The sequence below is a fragment of the Lissotriton vulgaris genome, chromosome 10 (genome assembly GCF_964263255.1).
Source record: "Lissotriton vulgaris chromosome 10, aLisVul1.2, whole genome shotgun sequence".
Lineage (NCBI taxonomy): Eukaryota > Metazoa > Chordata > Amphibia > Caudata > Salamandridae > Lissotriton > Lissotriton vulgaris.
This window is the reverse complement of record NC_141698.1, coordinates 966,041,787-966,055,702: the sequence shown is the minus strand read 5'-3', so window position 1 is coordinate 966,055,702 and position 13,916 is coordinate 966,041,787.

The window sequence follows — 13,916 nt, the reverse complement described above, 5'->3', positions numbered from 1 at the left end:
ACAATTTCAAACACAATGCAACATTGAGCTGAATGGGAATTTCTAGTTAAATGCAATTAGTTACTTCATGGATTAGGTTTCTAACCACAGGACTGGATCCTAGATTCAGTCCTGGGACATCTCCTGTAAACAGTTGAGTAAAAGCATTTTGGTTACAGTAGTGATTTTTATGGAATATTATTGTATTTTAAAAGTTGACACAGAAACTTTTTCACATAGATTCACCAATGTTATCCTATGGGAGGAGTTGTGTTCACTACGCTCCTTGTACATAATACACTGTGAAACTGGACTTCACTTAGAACGCATATGCCCTTTCATCTCTTACTGTGTGTTCTCACTGGTCCCTTCTGAATAATGTGGCTCTGTCATGAAAATTTTCAAAGGTGCTGACATGGACTAAATGTTGTTATTCACTTTTAAATGTTGTTACCTACCTAAAAACCTGACAGGTCCCTGTTTTGTTTCCCCCCCCTCAACTTTACAGGCATTGTGTTCTATACCAGGTAAATTAAAATTTTCAGTCCTGATGATGATCCCGCAAGATACTAGAGCTTGGGATCGAAACGTCATTGACAATTGAAAATAGTACCACTATGGTCCATTGTGTATATATAATGTGGTTACTATTTTTGCTAGCTTGCTTTATCCTTTGACCAGTGCAAGCTGCCTTAGCCATAATTTTGCCTGAAAACTGTTTTATGTATTGTTTGTTTGCCCCCTGTCCTCTTTATCGGGTGCATGATTGCATCCCGTTGTATATATTTTCTTTCTTTTGTATTACTTGCTATTTCAAATATACTGCATATTAAAATTCTTTGTCCGGCTGGACATTGAAAATATATAGAGCACCTATTTAGGCCTACATTTCATTTTGTTTCCTCTATTCTCGCTCTAAGGACCATTGTTTGCTTTAATAAAAGATGCAGCACTGAGTTCTCTCCTGATAACAGGTGAGTAAATCAGAATTCGTTGTTCAGATGAATTTAGGTGAATATTTAAAATGTCCACAACTCCACACTTAGAAGAATTTCCAAGTGAAACCAGTCAATGTTAGCCTATGGAAGGAAATTCAAGTTACTGGTAAGTATGGTTAGAATTACTTTTCAGGATCAGTACTGGGCTCAAAGACGCAGCACTGAGGTCTCTCCTGATAACAGGGGAGTAGATCGGAGTTCGTTGTTTGGCTGATTTTAGGTGAATATTTTAAAGTTCCAAAACGCTATGCTTAGAAGAATTGCGATTCTCCTATTACCATGACCAGAGAATCTGGATTTCATTAAAGACACGGAGGCTAACATTAAAATGTCGATAGACCAGGAATTTGTTGAGTTCCCTGAGATTTATTACCAGTCTCCAACCCTTGTCTTTCTTTTCCACAAAGAATAAAGTACTTATGAATTTCATCAGTTCCATAGGAACTTCTGAAATTGCTCCTTTTTGTAGCATTGAGGATATTTCCTCTTCTATAATTTTTTCTTGATCTAGTGTGAGGGGAATCGGTGTTGGATGAGAGTTCTGGAAGGGAATCTGGAGGAAATCTATTGAGAAACCAAGAACGGTGTTTAGAACCCAAGGATCTTGAGTAATATTTTTCCAATTGTTGTAAAAGAACTTCAGTCTCCCACCCACTTTTAGGTTGGAAGAAAGGGGAGGGGGAGGAGTACTCACTTTGAGGGGTAGATTCGGTAGACGCTCCTCTGGCTCGGAATCCTCTCGAGCGGAAACCTCTTCCTCTGGGTGGATAGAACTGTGGTTGGTTGGATGGTTGGTAACCTCTACCAAAATTTCCTCTGTTTCTTGGGAAGGGGCGTCGATTAAAGCGGCCGGAAGATTGCCCTCTTCTTCCGACCCTTCCAAAAAGGTTACTGTTGTAATTGAAAACTTTTTTCATATTTTGGTGCGCTTTATCCAAAGCTGTAAAGGTCGATACATATTTACCCAGGCTTCTTATTAAATCTTCTCCAAAAAGTAGACCTTTTGGATTGATAGAAGTTTCTTTTTCAGCCATGTCCGTTAGTTTGGGGCTGATTTTGGTAAGAACCACTCTTCTTCTTTCGCAATTAAGTCCTGCATTTGCATTTCCTAAGAGGACTAGAGCCCTTTGACTCCATCCGCGAATGGAGTGTGTATCAAGAGGGCAACCGTTAAGGTAACTTTCCTCGGCTGCGTCAATTATTTTTGTCAGAGGACTTAATATGTCAAGGACGTTATCCTGGCAAATCTTGAGTGATCTTTCTAGACCTTTGCGTGAGTCTCTTCCTAGTTTAAAAAGATAGGTAATTAATTCTGGATCAAGGTTCGGAGTTTGACAAACTTTACCTTCAATAGAAGGTCTGTTACACTCCGCCCTTAGGAGATTGCGAGTCTCTCTCTCTAATGGGTTCCTAATCCATTTGGTTATGAATTTGGATACGTGCTCATGTGGGGTCCACTCGGAGCGCCTAGGATGTTTAATATTAAAGGGGGAGAACATTTCCTCTCCCAAAGGATCCAAAATATTATCTCTAAAAGATGAAGGAGCATCAATTTCATTTGAGAGAAAAGATTCAATATCTTGATCGTCTTCGTCAAGATCAAGAATATATTAATCAGGGAATACTGAGCCATCATCGACATTGTCTAGAGCACTTTGATTTATTGTGCCGCGAGGGTCACCCATTAAATTTGTGCCGCTGAGGACACCTTTCCAATTTGTGCCGCGAGGGACACCTGAGGCAAATGAGGTGCGATGACCTCCTGTTAAATTTGAGGTGCTAGGACCTCCCGTGCTCTCTGGGGTATAATCTATATTTTTACTTTTTTTTAAGCCTCTGACCCCTTTCTTGCGTTATATCATCAACCTCTTCTGGATCTGAAAGATCATTATCATCGTTGATAAAGGGTCTTTTTGATGATATAACTTGAGATAAGGTAGAGAACATGCAAGATCTCATCTCCTTATGTATGAGTTTTTTGATGGCATCATCATTAAAATTTGATTCAATAGTATTATTATGTAGTGAATCAGAATCTGAGTCAGACATGATTGTAAAATAATATTAAAGGTCTTAACTCGTTTTTTTTAATATATATTATAAAATGCTTTCTATTAAATTATAATTAATCTGCCCCTTTTTTTTTTTTTAATATTAACGAAGGGATCTCTGAATAAACCTTAAATAATAATACTGGGGTGGGTGTTGGGATATGGGAACTGTTAAAATCAGTAATAATGCGAGAAAACACTCATAAAACGGCAGCGCGTTAGAGGAGGACTGTTATGATCAGCACGAGCGGAGATAACATCCGTTGCTCGGCTCTTGAGGTGTTTACATTGGTGGCAGTGGAGGAAAGTACCTTGGCAACCAGCGCACGCAGCGCGTGTGTTTTCAAGGGTCATTTCTTTAACGCCCGGGTGCTGGCGGGCTCAGGGACATGGCGGTAGCGAGGGGAAAGTGCCGAGAATATAAACAAGTAAATGTGAGTTGCCTCACGTGAAGGCGCATAAACCTAAGCGGAATCGGCAAAGGCGCGTAAAGCGGAGCCGAAATCGGTAAATATAAAGCACATTGGCAATTTTAAGTAAAGCGGCGAAAGGAGAGGGGGGGTACACAATGAGGAAGCCGATCTCCATAAATTGGAGAACGGGTGCCCGAATCAGGGGTAGGGTAGGGAAAGATAAGGAACAAGTTAAACGGGTGAAATAGACAAAAGTCGTTTAGAAATTAAAACGCTTGTCAGATAAAGGCAAGGCAAGTGTAAGCAATATGTAAGGAATAATGATACATAGGTTATAATAGGTACATAATCAGATAACAATCAATAAGGTTAGTAATGATAAGGAGGATAAGAAAAACATGACTTATCTGTTTGGAGCCGCATTTAAAAGAGGTGATTGCCTAGTGATACTTGCTATTGTTGGTTCTAAGTTGGAACTTTGCTTTATGACATATGCGGCTGTTTGGAACTGCATTAAAAGTTGTATGCATAATGGTAGCCTCCGGTCTTGTAATGAAATTTCCAAGTGAAACCAGTCAATGTTACCCTATGGAAGGAAATTCACTTAGTAGGTAAGTAGTGTTATCGTTACTTTTTCTTACTAAGTGGTGGATCCTGGATCCAGCACTGGTGCTTGTCCAGTAAACAGTTTAAAGAATGCGTTTAAGTCATACAGGCCATTTTTTAGGAATATTTGTAGTTTGTGAAAATAGACAAAAACTTTTCAAGTGAAAACCAGACAATGGATTCCTATGGAAGGAAATACAAGTTACTGGTATGTATGGTTAGAATTACTTTTCAGGGTCAGTGCTGGGCTAAAAGATGCAGCAAGTTCCAAAACTCAACACTTAGAAGAATTTCCAAGTGAAACCAGTCAATGTTAGACTATGGAAGGAAATTACAGTTACTGGTAAGTATGGTTAGAATTACTTTTCAGGATCAGTACTGAGCTCAAAGATGCTGCACTGAGGTCTCTCCTGATAACAGGTGAGTAAATCGGAATTCGTTGTACATTCAGTAAGTGCCACAGAGCTGCGTAGCAAAAAGATGTAAAAAAGGGCATGGCCTGCACCACCTCTCTGCAACGCAGCGCAGTGGCCCTTCCTGGAAGCACCTGGTGGGCTACTTGGCCCCCATGGTCCCTCAGGTTTGAAGTGGATTTTTTTCCCCAACTTAAAACGTGCCACAGGGCGTGTTTGCAGACATGTCACTTCAGGCCCCGCCCCCTTCTTTCACCATTGTGCAAACGCGCCCTGCGGTGCATTTTAAGTTGAGGAATTAATTCCTCTTCAATCTTGAAGGTCCCTGGGGGCCAATTAGCCCACCAGGTACCTCTGGCAAGCGCCAGAGAGCTGTGTTGTAGAGCGGTGTAAAAGGGGGATGGCCTCTGAACACCTCACTGCAACGCAGCTCCCTGGCGCATACTGGAGGTACCTGGTGGGATAGTTGGCCCCCAGGGACCCTCAAGATTGAAGAGTAATTAATTCCACAACTTAAAACGCACCACAGGGCGCGTTTGCACAATGGTGAAGGAAGGCGGCGGGCCTGAGGTGACATGTCTGCAAACACGCCCTGTGGCCCGTTTTAAGTTGGGGAATTAATTCCTCTTCAATCCTGATGGCCCCTGGTGGCCAACTAGCACACCAGGTACCTCCAGTATGCGCCTGGGAGCTGCGTTGCAGAGAGGTGTTCAGTAACCACACCCCTTTTTACAACACTCTGCAACGCAGCTCCGTGGAGCTTACTGGAGGTACCTGGTGGGCTAGTTGGCCCCCAGGGGACCTCAGGATTAAAGAGGAATTAATTCCCCAACTTAAAATGTGCCATAGGGCGTGTTTGCACACATATCACTTCAGGACCGTCCCCTACCTTCACCACTGTGCAAACGTGCCCCGTGGTGTTTTTTAAGTTGGGGGATTACGTCCCCTTGAATCCTGAGGGTCCCTGGGGTCCAACTAGCCCACCAGGTAGCTCCAGTAAGCGGCACAATGCTGCGTTGCAGGGAGGTGTAAAAAGGGGCGTGGCCTCTGAACACCTCTCTACAACACAGCCCCCTGGCGCATACTGGAGGTTCCTGAGCACAGTCCACTCCGGTTCCCCGTCAGACCCATTCCTGCACCACATCTTCAACAAAGCCAGCAACTCCATCGCACCCCACCTGCGCAACGTCATCAATCTCTCCCTCAAGACAGCGACCTTCCCAGAGAGCTGGAAACACACCAAGATCAATGCCCTACTCAAGAAACCCAAGGCAGACCCTAGAGACCTCAAGAACTTCCAGCCCATCTCTCTGCTCCCGTTCCCAGCCAAGGTCATGGAGAATATCGTCAACAGACAGCTAACCCGATACCTCGAAGAAAACAGAATCCTGGACCCTTCCCAGTCAGTGTTCCGCAGCAACCACAGCACCGAAACCGCCCTCATCGCCACCACTGACGACATCAGAACCATGCTGGACAATGGTGAGACTGCAGCCCTCATCCTCCTGGACCTCTCCGCCGCCTTCGACACCGTCTGCCACCGCACATTACGCGCACGCCTCCACGCCGTATGGATCCATGACAAAGCCCTGGAATGGACCACCTCCTTCCTCTCCGGCGGGAACCCAGAGCGTCCGCCTCCCCCTTTCCGATCCGAAGCCTCCGAGATCATCTGCAGCGTACCCCAGGGATCCCCCCTCAGCCCGACACTGTTCAACATTTACATGGCCCCGCTCGCACACGTCGCCCGACAGCACGAACTCCACATAACCTCCTACGCCGACGACACTCAACTGATCCTCTCCCTCACAAAGGACCCCATTACCGCCAAAGCCAACCTCCAAGAAGGAATGAAGGCCATCACCGACTGGATGAAGATCAGCCGACTTAGGCTGAACTCAGACAAAACGGAGGTCCTCATCCTCGGCTCTAACCCATCAGCCTGGGATGACTCCTGGTGGCCGACGGCACTGGGGATACTTACAATCCCTGGTTTCTTACTTCCAGTTGGAGGTTGTGATCATTTTGGCCACTTGGGGACCCCTTGCAGTGCCCATACTCAAAACAATCAGAGCATTTGGGGGATTTTGTCTGACTCTTGTCAGGGAAGCTCTTTTTCTAGTGGCCAGATTGGGAATAATTCCCTTTACCCTGTGAATTATTTTGGGGACCTTGAGAGAACTTCTTTCTATCTCCCTCCTCTTTCTTCTGTTGGGAACACTGACCACCCTTTTGGGAGTCCCCCTAGATAACTTCTTGGACACTCTGGTGCATACCAAGATGTCTGCCGCCTCTTCAGCATGCTTCCTCAGTGAGGTTGCTAACAAATAGATGTTGGTGCAAATCTGGAAAACAAATATCAAGCATATGCTCCTTCAAAATTAAGTTGCCACGTCCAGAATAATCATCAACTTTTTTTTTTTTTTCAAAGACCTTTATTGAATTTATTTACAGAGGAAATAGATACATATCATGGCCTACAACCCATCGGGCCGGCCGCCTCAGACGTATTCAACATCCAAACTGTACATTAGTACACAGCCATATGACCGACAACCCAGGGTTCCGGCGGCGCGTCATATAATCCTCTCCTAAATAACGTCCTCTAATACGTGTTTAACAGTTGTTAGGCCTTATCATTTTTAATGTTCATTTTGTCCATGTCAGTTACCATAACTCAAAACTGCGGCTCGCATCATTATTCACACTCAACGGCTATCTCTATCACTACCTCCATCCACTGATTAGTACCTCCATATACCTCGATTTAACCACCAGTCGTGCCTCATTCACGGTTTCTCTCTTAGCTCCTCTACGAGCTGAGTCACCCACCCGCACCCTCTAGACATCCTCCTCGTCCTCATCGGAGCTCACTTCGTCATCCCCAATAATCATCAACTTTGCTTCCCTTCAGCCAGCCCTTCGCTGACTTACTGGCATAAATAAGGAAATCCACCCAGGTTTGTGATGACATTATGTGAATCTGCCCCTTTTCTTATACTTGCAAAGAGAGCATGTTTTTCTATTTATTCTAATTGTCTCTGAATATTTTTTGAATATTCCCACGTTATTCTAATTTTAAGTGTTTTGAAGTGAATTCACAAAGGCATGGAAAAGTACACATACAATAACTGCAGAAGTGCTACTTCACATGCTCTCCAAAATGCCTTTGTGAATAGACCCTCTTATGCCTGAAGCAAAACTTTAGCTTATCCTAACTGGTTTGTGTACAAGTGCGACACATTAAGATACTGCAATGCATATGATTTTAATGCTAAACTACGTCTTACTTTCCTCACGTTATGAGAATTTTCCACAAGTTTTTTTATTACGATTTTACGGATTTGTGAACTGGTTAATAAACAGCAGCTTTTTGAGCAAAAACTAATGAGGCAAAGAAAAAATGTAAGCAATAAGAGAATTCTCAGCAACAGCCACTACGTCTTCTGTAGTAGCACAAACTGACTTTGCAATTCCATCTTGCGTTTCATAACATTAAGCTCCTTCAATATGGTGCAGAATGAGATGCAATTAGTGCCTGGGCTCAGCAATCTCTTTGAACTATGACTTGAAACTTGGCTTGAAAGTGCATCCTTAATATCATGCATGGTCGTTTCCTATTTGCAGATGCGCGACTGCAAGTGAACCTGAAACAGGCAAAGCCTGAAATGCAGTGTTCAGTTGGAACACAGAAGGCCCTTCTCTGTGTCGCCAAACTAATAGTAAATGCCATAACACCCCATAAATATATTACATTACCAGTACTGTCCTCACATCTTGATTTGATCGTTGGCTACCAAACAATGCTATTTCATTATAATGCAGCAACATTAATTTGGGACAGTTTAAGAATTTAATAGGAACATAGAGATTGGCTTTTCCCCCAATCTGGTTAGTCTCTCTGTCTCCTCTACTTCCAACCAGCGCCAGGAAACCCATGGTGTCAGTGCGCTATACAAGCACCCCTTACGATACGATACGATACGATATTATCAATAATCCCCTACATTTGAAATTTAAATCCCATGGGGGTAATTTCAAGAAAGTGGTCACACTATCACCAGGGACTTTCTTTTGTGGACAGTGTTCTATAGAAAATGACTAACAGTACAGTGTTCAGAGGCAGTGTCTGAGAATTTTAAAAATACTTGGACATGCTTGCTAAGAATTCCAAAAGGCAATATCTCTTGACAGACATGAGAATAAGCAAAGATAATTTCACACTCACTTCAATCAGAGCGTAGATGAACGTGGGTTATTAGTTGAGAGGGGTGGAGGCCAAACTCAAAAAATAAATACGATCCTTGTAACGATGAACTACAAAAGTCACTAAATAAACATGTGCTTAAACTTCTGGTAGCTTGGCACAAAACCAGTCTGGATTAACTTAGAGACAATGTGTAAAGTATTTACGCGCCACTCACGTGTCTCTGGTCATAATGGACGCAGGTTGGCGCTTGAGCTTCATATAAGCAGGAGACGGAGGTCATCACTGTTTGGCACGAAGAGCATGTTGCCATCAGAACTTGGAGTTGGCTTGAGACACAGTGACCGTTGCTGACATGAGGAGTCTACTAGAGGCCGTGAATAGCCCCAAACCTTTGCATTTTCAACTGCAGCTCGGTTTTGTGGCAGCAGGAGTACACTCAGATGCCAGCCAAGTGTGCAGGACCTAGGGGACCTCTTGGGAATCAAGACGTACTCCAGCAGAGTCCAACAGCAGGTCTAGGTAGTGTGGGTCAACTGGGAAGTTTCAAGGAGGCCTCTGAGAGCTTGTTGTGTCCCTGAAATTCAAACAGGTGGTCAGTCGCTGACCGTTGAAATCACTTCTGGGGATCCAGGGGTCAAGGAAGCTGTGTCTGGTGGCTCAGTAGACTAATTTCTCCACAAGGGTTTGTGTTCGACCTCATGGTCACAGGTTCAAATCTGGGGGGTCCACTCAGCCTTTCATGCTTCTGAGGTCGATAAAATGATACCATTGAGTTGGGTAAAACTAAACATCTGTTATTCAGTGCCAAGATGCCTACAGCTGAACATGTCCTTTACAAATACACAAGTTATGTTATGTTGAGACAAGCAGGTCCAGTCTTCCTTCTTCAGACAGCAATGTAGTCCTTCTTCTGAATCTTCCAAAAGGGCCAGGAGTGTTCTGATGAGAGGTTCTGAAAGAGCCACCTTTATACCCAATGCCAACCGGTTTGTGAGGGTCCCTCATTGTCTAGTCCTAAATTGGTTTTAGTCAGTTCTTCCTCTTCCTTTGGGTCTGTCTCCAAATGGTATAGGGTGACAAAGGCAGCCCAGGTGTCAGGTTTTTTTGTCTGTGTTTCATGTAGAATCTTTTGAATTGTAATCAGGCCGGAGCCCAACTCCTTTCTGTGAGAAAAATCAACTCCCTCCACACCCAGGGCCATCATCCCCATGACTGGAAAGAATATATAACACATAGCAGTAAAACCATTCAGTCTTGTGATCCTGGACATTGGCAGAAAGGTAAATTTGGTTTAAGCAGTAACATCAACAAATAAATAATCTGTGGACTAATGAATTCTTGAGTGCATAAAAAAAAGGCGTAAATAGACTAGATTAGGATGTAATAGAAAGTCATATTAAAAAGTGACTTAAAGAAAAAGAGATCCACTTCAGGATAATTGGTATCCCCTCATTGCACATAAAGAGCCCAGAGTCATCATCTGGGATTCCAAACAACTCTTACTCGCCTTTTCTCCATCCAGGAGAGGAACAGTTTGAATGAGTTGTATCTTCTTGTTGGATTTCTTACAGGAGGAAAAATAGTGTAGATGAAAGGATTTCTTTTTCTAATCAGTGCAGTGCAAAAACAAAAAAGTGAGTGTATTAAAATAGGATATACAACGGAGACATGGAGTAATAGTGTTCCTGTTAATTCTCATCTCTAAGTTGGATTCCTACTTAAAAATAGTGAGAGGAAGATAAAAAAGGCAGTTATAATTATTCACTGCTTATCTGTTCGACATGTTTCAGCTTTATGGGATAACTCTCCCTAGCTTTCTTCAGGACCGTTATGTACAAAGACTTTGTCACTGCAATTTATAAAGTTTTATACATATTAGTTGGACACTGTTTTACCATGTGTGATCCGTATTCTGATCCTCCTTGTGTATTTGTTGTATACGACATCTGGAAAAAAGTGAGGATACCACTAATAAAAGTACATCTTGTTTTTCAATCTTTTTACAATGTACATTTGCTCAAGAAAAGTACAGTGGTAGGAAAGGAAAAATTGCTTACCAATGCAACACGAGGACTAGACCTCTCCTCACCTGGCAACCAGCTCTAGTCAAAGAGGTCCTGCTCTATGGGAAAATCATAATCCAATAATGAAGATCGGATTACAAACCAGTATCTAGACTGTATGTAATAACTTAAACCTATGTGTATTTATTAACATAGTTTACTCTACAGTGCATTCCTTTATAATATGTGCTTATTCAAACCCCATATCTTGGCTTATCTAGGCCAGAGTATATAACTAGATTTCTAAAACCTTCATTTCTTTCAAATGTTTTAGTTTTCTAATGTTTAGTAATCTTCATGTGTTAATTTTACATTCATGGCAAACTTCACAGCAAATAATGAAGCCAGATGTAAGTGTTCTTTTCAAGTAACTCAGTGCGCTTAGAGAAAAATAGCTATTTCATTTGTGCAACTGGCTGTTTATATAGGAATCTATCACACTTTCTGCATACCCCTTCGCGTTGTAAAGCAGATCTTAAAAAGAATGCTCTTTGGCACGGACAGCCGTTTTGCATTTAGCAGGCAAATGGGCCGATTGTTTAGAAATACCCTGTGCTTTCTAAAGAACATAACGCGCTGTGTACAAAACATCCTCACGTTCTGAAGCAGATTTCAAGGTAGCGAACGGTAAAATATTAACATATTAACATTCGACAGAAGCTAAATTACACCCAGTAAAGTCTCTTGCCCCATACCTATCGGTTGTTGCCTCCAGCTTCGACATCGCTGGGATGGAGCTAACGAGACACGGACCGTCTTTTTATTTTTAAGTAAAGTGATGGCCGGTGTTGTTAATTGGTGCGATACCGGCGTATAGTGATTGCATCATCCCGAACTACAAAACTACGTCTCAAACATTGGGAGATGTTATTTCTTTCATTAGATTTGATAACCGCAATCTCCTGCTGATTATGGTGACAAGCTTCCCAATGAATGCCGGAACGAGATCTTTTTATATACCTTGTTTCAAGAAATAACTAATTCAAGAAATGAAGTAAATCTGTGCATCTTACATAGGTTTAACGTCAGGACTACAAACCAGCCGGTCCTTGTAGTTTTCAATAGCTCTCCCCTCAGACGTCTCGTCCACTTCAGTGAGCTACCAAGTTGAGTGTCACTTCTGATTCCAGAGTCACTCGCGAAACCATATTATGTTGCACTCTGAGAACATCGCGTCAGGAATGCAGATGTTCATAATTCTTAGACACCACTCTGTACAATTAAAAGAGGGGGAGATAGTTGCCTGGGTAAGATGGTTATTCACGCAATATGAAATGTAACACCCCTGAGCTACGAGGTCTTATCCCTCTGAAAGTTATCACATTACATCATGCATGCTAAAAATTGCAATCCGTGAGCGAGATCAAACCTTTCTAGTCTGCTTTGTTTGCATATTTATTTGTATTGGAATTCAATCCTAAGTACAGCAAGGAGGCGTAACTGACACGGTTTTTAATCGACTGTATTTTTTTATGTCGTTTTTTTAAGTACAATTAATATTTATAGTCATGTTTTACATTCACTATATAATATATATACTTTACATTGACTAGGCATTTTGTTTCTGTGCCTACGTAGTACATATATGGTGCCTTAATAGATACTGTAAACATTTCTATATATATCTAACACTACACCTGTAGAAACTAATGATTATATATGCATAGACAGAATGTTATGAGCTATGCTAATCTGGTGTCATAAGAATTCTGGTAATATCATTTAGGTAATCTAATTTATATCAATATAGTATATAGGGGAAAGGCAAACAAGATATGCATAATATGATGTACAGTTATTGGTCTTAGTTCAACATGCCTGCAGGGCCGCAATAAAATGATGATATTGGCTGGGCTCATACTCAAGATTATACTGATATAATTAACATCAATTTCGTGACAGCGACACCCATGGTATTGCGTCATGTAATCCTTCAGTATCACACAACAATTTGAAGACCCATTTTTGTTCACGTAAGAAAAGAAAATTTGAAACATCACTAATGTGTGGAGGGATGTAGGGTTTCTCCAGTACTTTCCATGTAAAGTCTTCTGCTTTGTGACCTCTTTCGAAAAAATGTCTACTTAGTTTCGTTGTGTTTTTTTGCATCTAAAAGTGCTTTTATTCTCCTGCATCCGAAGTTTGACCTTTCTGGTCGTCATGCCCACGTATTTGAAACCACTTGGATATGTGATCAAGCATATAAGGTTCTCACTATTACAGGCAGTAACATGCCAACTTTCTAGAAGTCGCAGTTTTTAGGATAGTAACTAGAAATCTGACGTTACCATTAGAGAGGATTATAAATTACAATACAAATGAGGGGAAAAGGCATTTATCTATCTTTCCCAAACTGAAGTTATCACTTACTATGTTTAATAAGGTAACTCGGTGTTAGTCTATAGGAGAAATAGCCTTGCTACAATAAAAAACAACTTTAGGTTTTTTTTCACTGTCAGGATATGTGAAACTTAGACACACATGCCCCACGTTTTAAACACCATGCACCCTGCACCCTGCCTTGTAAGCCTTTAGGGCACACCTGAGGGATGACATATAATTGGAATGTTTAGCCTGGCAAGAGTTTTATTGTGCCATGTCAAATAGCAGTTTAAATTGCATTACAGGCTGCAGTGGCAGGCCTGCAACATGTTTTTCAGTGCTGCTTTAGTGGGTGGCACAATGAGTGTTGAAGCCCATTAGTTGCATTTGAATTACAGGCCCTGGGTGTATGTAGTATCATTTACTATGGACATATATGTAAATTAAATGTACCAATAAGGTGTAGGCCAATGTTACCATGGTTAGAAGGGACAGCAGAAGCCCTTTACCACTGGTTAGCAGGACTAAAGTGCGCAGAGACATAAAAGCTAACAAAAATGGGTTCAAAAAAGGAAAGGAATAATCGAAAGTGACCTTGCAGAAATATTCCAGTCCAAAAGAGAATAGTTCACATCCCCTGAATGTTCACATATTTATGAGGATAAGAGAGGAGTTTCATTTAGGAAAAGGAGAGAAGAGTTAATCAGAAGACTATTGTGAAAAGGTAGTGGTTAAACAATAAAGTGTGGTAAGAACTTTGCCTAATGTGGCCTGTGTTGTAGGTTCTGATGGGGGATGTTGATCTTAGAACTACTCTATTATGTGTTTCTCTGCAGATCCAGCACACGACGTGGTGAAAGG